At 46.5% G+C, this 12,370-nt stretch overlaps 1 protein-coding gene across 6 annotated transcripts in view; it reads left to right on the plus strand.

The window, feature by feature from the left end:
- Positions 1-12,370, plus strand: part of ELAPOR1 (endosome-lysosome associated apoptosis and autophagy regulator 1) — a 118,820-nt gene that overhangs the window by 66,661 nt on the left and 39,789 nt on the right. The gene's annotated exons all lie outside the window — the stretch shown is intronic.

Below are 12,370 nucleotides of genomic sequence, written 5' to 3' on the forward strand. Positions count from 1 at the left end.
TGTTTTTAAAAAGTTCCTATGTAGCTTGCAGGCATTTCACTTTTGTGACTATTCCTTTTAATTTCCATTTAACTAACTTCCTCATTTTTGTGCAGGTCCCCTTTTTGACGTGAAATGCTACTGTGCTGGGCTTGTTTGGTATTCCCACCCCCACCACAAGGATGTTAAATTTAATTATATTATGGCTGCTGTTATTCACCTCTTGGACCAGGTACTGTGCTCCACTTAGGACTAAGGCTATGTCTACACTACAGAGTTAAGTCAACTTAATTTACGTCAATGATCATAAGTCGCTTTAATAACATTGGTTGATCACATCCACACAACACTTCTTGTGTCAGGTGAGCGCATCCCCAGTCATTGCTCTTGCATTGACAGGGAGGGAGAGCATTGCAACATGGGTAGCTATCCCACTATGCAACTCTGCACCCTTTGTCACCCTCTGCTGCTGGGAGCTCTGGGAATGGATCACAGTGCATCGTGAGGACATGCTCGCTGTCCCATAATGCAGTTCTTTCCATCCCATCATTCCATGGGCTTCCTACTTTGTGCCGTTTTTCAGCAGCCCTTGTAAACTGTACACCCACTATCTCTGCCTGACAGCATGGATCCTGAGCTGCTGACTAGTCTGGTGATGAGGGTTATGAACACAACGCGGCTGGTCCTGCAGTACTTCATGAGCTGTGAAACAGACAGTGAATTGGTAATGCCTGCCCTGCTGACTGCCATGGAAACAAATAATTCAAGAGTGCTGCTTGCATTCACAGAACAGCTTGCCATGGTGGACCACTGGTATTGGGCTTGGGAAACAAGTACTGTGTGGTGGGAGCGCATCGTGATGCCCGTATGGGATGATGAGCTGCAGAACTTTCAGATGTGCAAAGCTACCTTCCCATAACTGTGTGCAGAGCTCGCCCCAGCACTGCAGCACAAGGACACCAGAATGAGAGCTGCCCTCACTGTGGAAAAGAGAGTGGTGATCGCTGTGTGGAAGCTGCCAACTCCAGACTGTTACCTGTCAGTTGTGAATCAGTTTGGAGTTGGAAAGTCCACCGTGGTGGTTGCGGTGATGCAAGTGTGCAGGGCCATTAATCGCCTCCTGCTAAGAGGGACTGTGACTTTGGGTAACGTGCAGGAAATAATGGATGGTTTTGAGGCAATGGGATTCCCTAACTGTGGTGGGACGATAGATGGAACACATATCCCAATTTTGGCCCCTGGCCGTCTTGCGATGGAGTACATCAACCAAAAGAGCTACTTCTCCATCGTCTTGCAGGTTTTGGTGGAATATTGGGGTTGTTTCACTGACATCAATGCAGGGTGGTCCGGGAAGGTGCATGTTATCCTCAGGCATCTTTTGGAACACTGGACTGTATAGAAAGCTGCATGTGGGATTTTCTTTCCAGACCAGAAGATTCCAGTGGGGGGTGTGGAAGTGCCCGTAGTGATCCTTGGAAACCCCGCCTACCCCTTGCTCCCGTGGCTCATGAAGCCTTACACCAGGAACCTAGACACCATCCAGGAGTGCTTCAACAATAGGCGCAGCAGGTGCCGAATGACCGTTGAATGGGCCTTTGGCTGATTAAAAGGTTGCTGGTGCTATCTTTTTGGCCGGTTAGACCTCAGTGAGGAAAATATTCTGATAGTCATTGTGGCCTGCTGTTCTCCACATAATATTTGCAAAATGAAGGGGGAAAATTTTACCCAGGGGTGGGCTGCTGAGGCTGATTGGCTGGCTGCTGATTTTGAGCAGCCAGATACAAGGGCAGCAGCGGGAGATTAAACAAATCAGGGAGGCTTTGAAGGAGCATTTTGATTGATTGAAGGAGCACAATGATTCCCAATGATGTGTCTGTATGTGATGCATTTGGCCAGGCATTGTTTACCTGCTGCCATGAATTACCCCTGTAGAGCTTGCTTCTTGAGCATTAATTGCAAGGAGCAAATATTCCTACCGATAGCCTCTGTGTTTTAATGTTAGCACCCAGCGATGTATGTATGTTACAAATAATGACTCATTTTATTTCAAAGACTTAAGTTTAATAACCAGATAAACCACAACATTTTGGTCAAACAGGATATGACAATGAGGAGCAATCTTGCGGTTAGGGCTCTCCTAACTCCAGCTTTCGTTGGGAAACCAGTCCCTAGGCATGGAGTGCATGGGGTACTGTGAGGGACCAGGAACACACAAAGAATGTGGTAGGGGAGTTTGGGGAAGGCATGGACCGGAGTTCTGTAGTGGCTGGAGAGGAAGTTGGGCATGGGCTCAGATTGCAGGGTAATGAGGGACTTTCATCATCTTTTTCTGGACCTCCGGGAGCTTTATCATCTGCTCTTGACCCTGTGTCTTTCCCTGGCTATCCAGCCTCAATCTTTCATTGATTGTCTCCCTCCATGCTCTTGTTTTGTGAAGTGCTGCATGACTTATCTGATGGAGGCACTCCACCGGTCTGGAGGAGTGGGTCTTCAAGGGCATATCTGCAGAAGACAAAGAAACAATGAACAGAGACTGTATTGTGAGTGCACTCAGAGCTTGAATCACAAAAGTTACACACACCTCTTTCTCAGTGTCCCTTGGCTAGCACACCGGTTGCTGCAAGTCCCAATTATGGTGAGTTCTCACGGCAAGGGGGAAAGGGCAGGAAGGGACAAAGGGTTATTTACAAAGGGGATTACTGTGAGTGGCTAGAGAGCCGTGAATATTGGCACCCTTTTTCACAGGCTAGGGTAGTCAAACCCGATATCTCACTCCTAAGGGTAACCCAGGATGCAAGGGAGCATCTCCCGCATGCATGCGGTTTCAGAGTGGCTCCATAGGCTGTTCACCTGTGCGCTGCTCTGGCCCCTGCAGAAATATTGCCAGGTGGCACTGCAAAGTTTCCTACAGTTAGGGAACCAAGGCAGCTCTCCCAAGGAACCTTCAGCAGAGGATTGCAGAATATCTACAGGAAAGTTTCCTAGAGATCTCTATGGAAGATTCCTGGGACATCCCCTGTATGTTAACAAACTTTTCCGCTGTGGCCCCACTGAGTAGATGGATAGGCTCTGTTGTTAATTTCTGTCCCTTATCCCTCCTCTCCCATATAACAAAGTGCATGAGAGCACACTCTTCTCTAACCGTGCACTTCCCGGAGCTCCCCTCTCCTGCATCCTGAGCACCGGAGCCGGAGTGCTGGGCCTGGCTAGACCCCTCCGGAGTGGAAAAGAGGTCTTGACTCGACTCACCATACCACTGGACAGCCCTGCCGTATGCTCCACATCTTCCTCCAGCTCCTCCTACTCATCCACCACTTCCTCGTCGTCGGGGATGAGTCCGCCGGGGGCTGCCTCCATTCCCTCCCCGTGTCCCCATGGGGCTCTTGGCAGGGGGTCACCGTCGAGGAGGGTGTGCACTCCTTGTAGAAGCGGCATGTCTTGGGCGCTGCACCAGAGCAATGGTTGGCCTCCCTTGCCTTCTGGTACGCCTGCCTCAGCTCCTTGATTTCAGCACAAGAGTGCATGTCCCATTCATGCTCCTTCTCCTGCAGGCCACGAGCAATCGGCCCGTAGGCATCAAAGTTCCTACAGCTGGAGCGAAGCTGTGACTGCAGAGCTTCCTCTCCTCCCAGGCTCAGCAGATCCACCAGAGCACGTCTGCCGCAGAGAGCCAGCGTGGTCAGCTGGGAAGATCCTGTGTGAACTGTGCCCCAACAAACAGGAAGAGGAATTGCAAACGTTCCTGGGCCTTTAAACGGGGGAGGGGCGCATATCTCTGTATCCTCAGGGCAGCAGAGTTCAAACTGCTGGCCAGAGCGGTCATAATGGGCATTGTGGGACACCTCCTGGAGACCCATTAGGGCGACAAAACCAAGCAGTGTCTACACGGACTCTGCGTCACTCTAACTGTGTTGCAAAAAGCTCTGTGCCACTGGTCAAGGTGGTTTTATGCTGTCGGCACGGCAGGGGTGTTACGTTGGCAGGAGCAGCATTGCAGTGTGTACACCACCGCTATTTTGTCGACAAACCTGTGTAGTGGAGCCAAGGCTTAAATCAAGAATTGACTCTCCCCTTGCGGGTCCCGGGACTAGAAGAAGTCATTTATCATGTCTAGAAACTTTAACCCTGCATCCCATCCTGAGGTGACATGTACCAAGGCAATACGGGGACAGTTGAAATCCCCCACTATTATTATTGAGTTTTTTATTTTTATAGCCTCTCTAATCTCCCTGAGCATTTCACAGTCACTATCACCATCCTGGTCAGGTGGCCAGTGGTATATTCCTATACTTTTATTGATCAAGCATGACATTTCTACCTAGAGATCCTTTAGCACAATTTGATTCGTTTCAGATTTTTACTGTATTGGACTCTCGCTTGCTTTCCCATACGGTGCCAGTCCCCCACCAGCACGACCCTCTCGGTCATTCCCATATATTTTGTACCCTGTATTACCGTGTCCCATTGATTATCATCAGTCCACCAAGTTTCTGGGACACCTGTTTTATCAGCCTCCTCATTTAATACCAAACTCATGTTCACACATCTTAGTATTCAGACTTCTAGCTTTTGTATACAAGCACTTATAAAATGTGTCACTGTTTAGCTGACTGCGCCCATGTGATGTAATTGAATGGGACTCTTTTGCATTTGACTTTCTCTTCGGTTCCTACTTTTACTTTTATCAACTTCTATCATCTCCTCTTTACTAGGATATTGAGAATCCTCGTTAATAGATCCAGTCACAGCCCCATCCCACCCATCTTTTGGTATGAATTGAAGGATCCCAAAGCACTTTGAAAAAGACAGACATTTTGCACCACTGAGATGCAGCCACTTCTGGTGTGCAGGGGTAGTAAGCAGTGTACAGAAACACAGGATGATTGATTGAGAATGAAGCAGTTCTTTATTTTGTTTCCTGATGTCCAAAATCTTGTGGCCCTGTAGTGATGTAAATGTCTTGGGGTGAAATTCAGCCTGTACAAAGCGAGGCACCATGCTCGGCACCCTGAGACAGGACGGGTGGGCTCTCTCCCGGGGCGCTAGGTGGCGCCATGGACACACACATCTTTCATTTAGAATTGGGTCAGTTCAGTGCAGCTGAGCACACAAGCGGGATGAGTCTGTGTGGTGTGCTTGCTTGAAATATACCCTGGGCTTTGTTTGTTTGCGGGACCGTGTGCTGAGCCTAGCAGCCTGCTAGGCAAGGCTGAGAGCTGAGAGCTTCTTAAGGAGGCTGTGATCCCTAAGCCTTTTAGCACCCATCAACCCTTCACCAGGGGGCGGGGCTGCTTAGGGAGACCAGGGCTTTCAAAGCCCGCTCCTAAGCGACCAGTGTGAGCAGGGCTAGAACTCAACATTCTTTAAACTTAAAAGCCAAAAACACCCCCTGATATAAACAAAACAATGACAAAGGAACCAGCTGCAGGAGTGAAAAGAGAATGCGGGCAGAAGTCCAGCAACAGAGTGGGGGCTACCCAGTTTATTGCACCCAATGCAGCATGTAACAAAAAGGATTCGGGGGCAGGGGCACATGACTTATGAGGAGCGGCTGAGGGGACTGGGCTTGTTTAGTCTGCAGAAGAGAAGAGTGAGGGGGGATTTGATAGCTGCTTTCAGCTACCTGAAAGGGGGTTCCAAAGAGGATGGAGCTCGGCTGTTCTCAGTGGTACCAGATGACAGAACAAGGAGCAATGGTCTCAAGTTGCAGTGGGGGAGGTTTAGGTTGGATATTAGGAAAAACTATTTCACTAGGAGGGTGGTGAAGCACTGGAATGGGTTACCTAGGCAGGTGGTGGAATCTCCCTCCTTAGAGGTTTTTAAGGCCCGGCAAGACAAAGCCCTGGCCGGGATGATTTAGTTGGTATTGGTCCTCCTTTGAGCAGGGATTTGGACTAGATGACCTCCTGAGGTCTCTTCCAGCCCCAATATTCTATGATTCTATGTATGATTACCTTCCCTATGGGCAGGTGGCATGTGTATGCATTCGGCACAAGGAGCTCCTGGCCCTCAGAGACCGTGTACGGGCTTTGGAGACCAGACTGGCTGAGCTGGAGGAGCTAAGGGAGACAGAGAGGTACATAGATGAGACTTTCTGGGACATAGTAGGATGGTCCCAACCCTGGTCTGACAGCCTCTGTGCTGTTGAGGAGGATGAAAGTCTCAGGGAAGGAGAACATCCAACTGGAGCAGAGGGAAGCAATCCCATAGTTGGGTCCCTCCTTCCAGATGATGATGTGGTATCCTCTTCCACTGAGGTTACCTCTCCGGGGGAGAGAACTCCAGTCATTAGGAAAAGGCAGGTGTTAGTAATGGGCGATTCGATCATTAGAAACATAGAGAGCTGGGTTTGTGATGACCATGAGAACCGCATGGTGACTTGCCTGCCTGATGCGAAGGTTGAGGATCTCTCAAGACATCTAGATAGACTTATACGTAGTGCTGGGGAGGTGGTACATGTAGGTCGTGGTACATGTAGGTACCAGTGACATAGGGAAGGGTAGGAGAGAGGTCCTGGAGGCCAAATTTAGGCTGCTAGGTAAGAGATTGAAGTCCAGGATCTCCATGGCCTCATTCTCTGAGATGCTCCCAGTTCCACACGCAGGGCCAGGGAGACGGGCAGAACTGCAGGGTCTCAATGCATGGATGAAACAATGGTGTAGGGAGGAGGGGGTTAGATTTATTAGGAACTGGGGAAAGGGGGAGCCTGTACAGGAAGGATGGGCTCCACCTAAACCAAACTAGAACCAGATTGCTGGCACTTAACATTAAAAAGGTCTTAGAGCAGTTTTTAAACTAAGGGCTGGGGGAAGCTGACAGGTGCAAAGGAGCATGTGGTTCAGACAGAGACATCCCTTTGGGGAGGATCTATTAATGGAGATTCTCTATGTCCTAGTGAGGACGAGAGGATAAAAAATGATAAAATACAGGCAGGGTCTGGACACAAGAACAAATGGATATAAACTGGCCACCAGGAAATTTAGACTAGAAATTAGACAAAGGCTTCTAACCATCAGAGGAGTGAAGTTTTGGAATAGCCTTCCAAGGGAAGCAGTGGGGGCAAAAGATCTATCTGGCTTTAAGATTAAACTCGATAAGTTTATGGAGGAGATGGTATGATGGGATAACATGGTTTTGGTAATTAAACATTCATGGTAAATAGGCCCAATGGCCTGTGATGGGATATTAGATGGGGTGAGATCCGAGTTACCCAGGAAAGAATTTTCTGTAGTATCTGGCTGATGAATCTTGCCCATATGCTCAGGGTTTAGTTGATCGACATATTTGGGGTTGGGAAGGAATTGGAAGAGGCCCTGGAGGTTTTTCGCCTTCCTCTGTAGCATGGGGCACTTGCTGGAGGATTCTCTGCTCCTTGAAGTCTTTAAACTATGATTTGAGGACTTCAATAGCACAGATATAGGTGTGAGGTTTTTTGCAGGAGTGGTGGGTGAAATTCTGTGGCCTGCGTTGTGCAGGAGGTCGGACTAGATGATCATAATGGTCCCTTCTGACCTAAATATCTATGAATCTATTAATCATAAACAGTCAAATAAAGAAGAGTTCCATTCAGTTACATCATGTAATGGCAGACAGCTAAAAGGAGACAAGTTTTTAAAGTGCTTATATACCAATGCTAGAAGTCTCAATAATAAAATGGGTGAACTAGAGTGCCTCGTATTACATGAGGCTATTCATATAATAGGCATCACAGAAACTTGGTGGAATGAGGATAATCAATGGTACACAGTAATACCAGAGTACAAAATATAACGGAAGGACAGAACAGGTCGTGCTGGTCGGGGAGGGGCACTATATGCGAAAGAAAGCATAGAATCATAGAATATCAGGGTTGGAAGGGACCTCAGGAGGTCATCTAGTCCAACCCCCTGCTCAAAGCAGGACCGATCCCCAATTAAATCATCCCAGCCAGGGCTTTGTCAAGCTGACCTTAAAAACTTCTAAGGAAGGAGATTCCACCACCTCCCTAGGTAACGCATTCCAGTGTTTCACCACCCTCCTAGTGAAAAAGTTTTTCCTAATATCCAACCTAAATCTCCCTCACTGCAACTTGAGACCATTACTCCTTGTTCTGTCATCTGCTACCACTGAGAACAGTCTAGATTCACCCTCTTTGGAGCCCCCTTTCAGGTAGTTGAAAGCAGCTATGAAAATCCCCCCTCATTCTTTTCTTCTGTAGACTAAACATCCCCAGTTCCCTCAGCCTCTCCTCATAACTCGTGTTCCAGTCCCGTAATCATTTTTGTTGCCCTCCGCTGGACTCTTTCCAATTTTTCCACAACCTTCTTGTAGTGAGGGGCCCAAAACTAGACACAGTACTCCAGATGAGGCCTCACCCGTGTCGAATAGAGGGGAACAATCACGTCCTCGATATGCTGGCAATGCCCCTACTTATACATCCCAAAATGCCATTGGCCTTCTTGGCAACAAGAGCACACTGTTGACTCCTATTGAGCTTCTCGTCCACTGTAACCCCTAGGTCCTTTTCTGCAGAACTGCTGCCTAGCCAGTCGGTCCCTAGTCTGTCGCGGTGCATGGGATTCTTCCGTCCTAAGTGCAGGACTCTGCACTTGTCCTTGTTGAATCTCATCAGATTTCTTTTGGCCGAAACCTCCAATTTGTCTAGGTCCCTCTGTATCCTATCCCTACCCTCCAGCGTATCTACCTCTCCTCCCAGTTTAGTGTCATCTGCAAACTTGCTGAGGGTGCAATCCACACCATCCTCCAGATCATTTATGAAGATATTGAACAAAACGAGCCCCAGGACCGAGCCTTGGGGCACTCCACTTGATACTGGCTGCCAATTAGACATGGAGCCATTGATCACTACTCGTTGAGCCCGATAATCTGGCCAGCTTTCTATCCACCTTATAGTCCATTCATCCAGCCCATACTTTTTTAACTTGCTGGCAAGAATACTGTGGGAGACCATGTCAAAAGCTTTACTAAAGTCAAGGAACAGCACGTCCACTGCTTTTCCTTCATCCACAGAGCCAGTTATCTCGTCATAGAAGGCAATTAGATTAGTCAGGCATGACTTGCCCTTGCTGAATCCATGCTGACTGTTCCTGATCACTTTCCTCTCCTCTAAGTGCTTCAGAATTGATTCCTTGAGGACCTGCTCCATGATTTTTCCAGGGACTGAGGTGAGGCTGACTGGCCTGTAGTTCCCAGGATCCTCCTTCTTCCCTTTTTTAAAGATGGGCACTACATTAGCCTTTTTCCAGTCGTCCGGGACTTCCCCCGATCGTCATGAGTTTTCAAAGATAATGGCCAATGGCTCTGCAATCGCATCTGCCAACTCCTTTAGCGCTCTCGGATGCAGCGCATCCGGCCCCATGGACTTGTGCACGTCCAGCTTTTCTAAATAGTCCCAAACCACTTCTTTCTCCACAGGGGGCTGGTCACCTCCTCCCCATGCTGTACTGCCCAGTGCAGTAGTCTGGGAGCTGACCTTTTTCGTAAAGACAGAGGCAAAAAAAGCACTGAGTACATTAGCTTTTTCCACATCCTCTGTCACTAGGTTGCCTCCCTCATTCAGTAAGGGGCCCACATTTTCCTTGACTTTCTTCTTGTTGCTAACATACCTGAAGAAACCCTTCTTGTTACTCTTAACATTTCTTGCTAGCTGCAACTCCAGGTGTGATTTGGCCTTCCTGATTTCACTCCTACATGCCCAAGCAATATTTTTATACTTGTCCCTGGTCATTTGTCCAATCTTCCACTTCTTGTAAGCTTCTTTTTTGTATTTAAGATCAGCAAGGGTTTCACTGTTAAGCCAAGCTGGTCGCCTGCCATATTTACTATTCTTTCTACACATCGGAATGGTTTGTCCCTGTAACCTCAATAAAGATTCTTTAAAATACAGCCAAATCAAATGAAGTAAAAATTGTAAATGAATCAAACTGTACCATAGAATCTCTATGGATAGAAATTCCATGCTCTAATAATAAGAATATAGCGGTAGGGATATACTACCGACTGCCTGATGAGGATGGTGATAGTGACTGTGAAATGCTCAGGGAGAATAGAGAGGCTATTAAAATAAAAAGCTCAGTAATAATGGGGGGATTTCAATTATCCCCATATTGACTGGGTACATGTCACCTCAGGATGGGATGCAGAAAGAAAGTTTTTTGACACCTTAAATGACTGCTTCTCGGAGCAGCTAGTCCTGGAACCCACCAGAGGAGAGGCAATTCTTGATTTAGTCCTAAGTGGAGCACAGGATCTGGTCGAAGAGGTGAATACAGCTGGACCGCTTGGTAACAGTGACCATAATATAATTAAATTTAACATCCCTGTGGCAGGAAAAACACCACAGCAGCCCAACACTGTAGCATGTAATTTCAGAAAGGAGGACTACTCAACATGAGGAAGTGAGTTTCGCAGCAATTAAAGGGTGTAGTGCCAAAAGGGAAATCTCTGCAAGGTGCATGGAAACTATTTAAGGACACCATAGTAGAGGCTCAATTTAAATGTACACCCCAAATTAAAAAAACACAGTAAGAGAAACAAAAAAAGAGCCACCACGTGGCTAAACAACAAAGTAAAAGAAGCAGTGAGAGGCAAAAAGGCATCTTTTAAAAAGTGGAAGTTAAATCCTAGTGAGGAAAATAGAAAGGAGCATAAACGCTGGCCAATGATGTGTAAAAATACAATTAGGACGGCCAAAAAAGAATTTGAGGAACAGTTAGCCAAAGAATCAAAAAGTAATAGCAAATTTTTTTTAAGTACATCAGAAGCAAGAAGCCTGCTAAACAACCCGTGGGGCCACTGGACAATTGAGGTGCTAAAGGAGCACTCAAGGACGATAAGGTCATTGCGGAGAAACTAAATGAATTCTTTGCATCGGTCATCACGGCTGAGGATGTGAGGGTGATTCTCAAACCTGAGCCATTCTTTTTAGGTGACAGATCTGAGGAACTGTCCCAGATTGAGGTATCATTAGAGGAGACTTTGGAACAAACTGATAAATTAAACAGCAATAAGTCATCAGGACCAAATAGTATTCCCCCAAGAGTTCTGAAGGAACTCAAATGTGAAATTGCAGAAGTACTAACCGTAGTCTGTAACCTCTCATTTAAATCCGCTTCTGTACTAGATGACTGGAGGATAGCTAATGTGACGCCAATTTTTAAAAAGGGCTCCAAAGGTGATCCCGGCAATTTTCGGCTCGTAAGCCTGACTTCAGTACTGGGCAAACTGATTGAAACTATAATAAAGAACAATATTGTCAGACATATAGATTAATATAGATTATAGACAGATTCATATAATTCGTTGAGGAAGAGTCAACATGGTTTTTTTAAAGGGAAATCATGCCTCACCAATCTACTAGAATTCTTTGAGGGGGTCAACAAGTATGTGAACAAGGGGGATCCAGTGGATATAGTGTACTTAGATTTTCAGAAACCCTTTGACAAGGTCCCTCACCAAAGACTCTTGCGCAAAGTAAGCTGCCACAGGGTAAGAGGGAAGATGCTCTCATGGATTGTTAACTGGTTAAAAGATAGGAAACAAGGGGTAGGTATAAATGGTCAGTTTTCAGAATGGAGAGAGGTAACTAGTCTTGTCCCCCAGGGCTCTGTTCTGGGACCAGTCCTATTCAACATATTCGTAAATGATCTGGAAAAAGAGGTAAACAGTGCTGTGGCAAAATATGCAGATGATACAAAATTACTAAAGACAGTTAAGACCCAGGCAGACTGCGAAGAGCTGCAAAAGGATCCCTCAAAACTGGGTGACTGGGCAACAAAATGGCAGATTAAATTTAATGTTGATAAATGCAAAGTAATGCACATCGGAAAGCATAAGCCCAACTATACTTATAAAATGATGGGGTCTAAATTAGCTGTTAGCACTCGAGAGATCTTGGGGTCATTGTGGATAGTTCTTTGCAAACATCCACTCATTGTGCAACAGCAGTCAAAAAAGCGAACAGAATGCTGGCAATAATTAAGGAAGGGATAGATAATAGGACAGAAAATATCATGTCGCCTCTATATAAATCCATGGTATGTCCACATCTTGAATACTGTGTGCAGATGTGGTCGCCCCATCTCAAAAAAGATATATTGGAATTGGAAAAGTTTCAGAAAAGGGCAATCAAAATTAGTATGGGTATGGAACGGCTTCCGTATGAGGAGAAATTAATAAGACTGGGACTTTTCAGCTTGGAAAAGAGACAGCTGAGGGGAGATATGATGGAGATCTATAAAATCATGACTGGTGTAGAGAAAGTAGATAAGGAAGTGTTGTTTACTACTTCTCATAACACAAGAACTAGGGGTCACCAAATGAAATTAATAGGCAGCAAGTTTTAAACAAACAAAAGGCAGTATTTCTTCACACAACGCACAGTCAACCTGTG

The sequence above is a fragment of the Lepidochelys kempii genome, chromosome 21 (genome assembly GCF_965140265.1).
Source record: "Lepidochelys kempii isolate rLepKem1 chromosome 21, rLepKem1.hap2, whole genome shotgun sequence".
Classification (NCBI taxonomy): Eukaryota; Metazoa; Chordata; order Testudines; family Cheloniidae; genus Lepidochelys; species Lepidochelys kempii.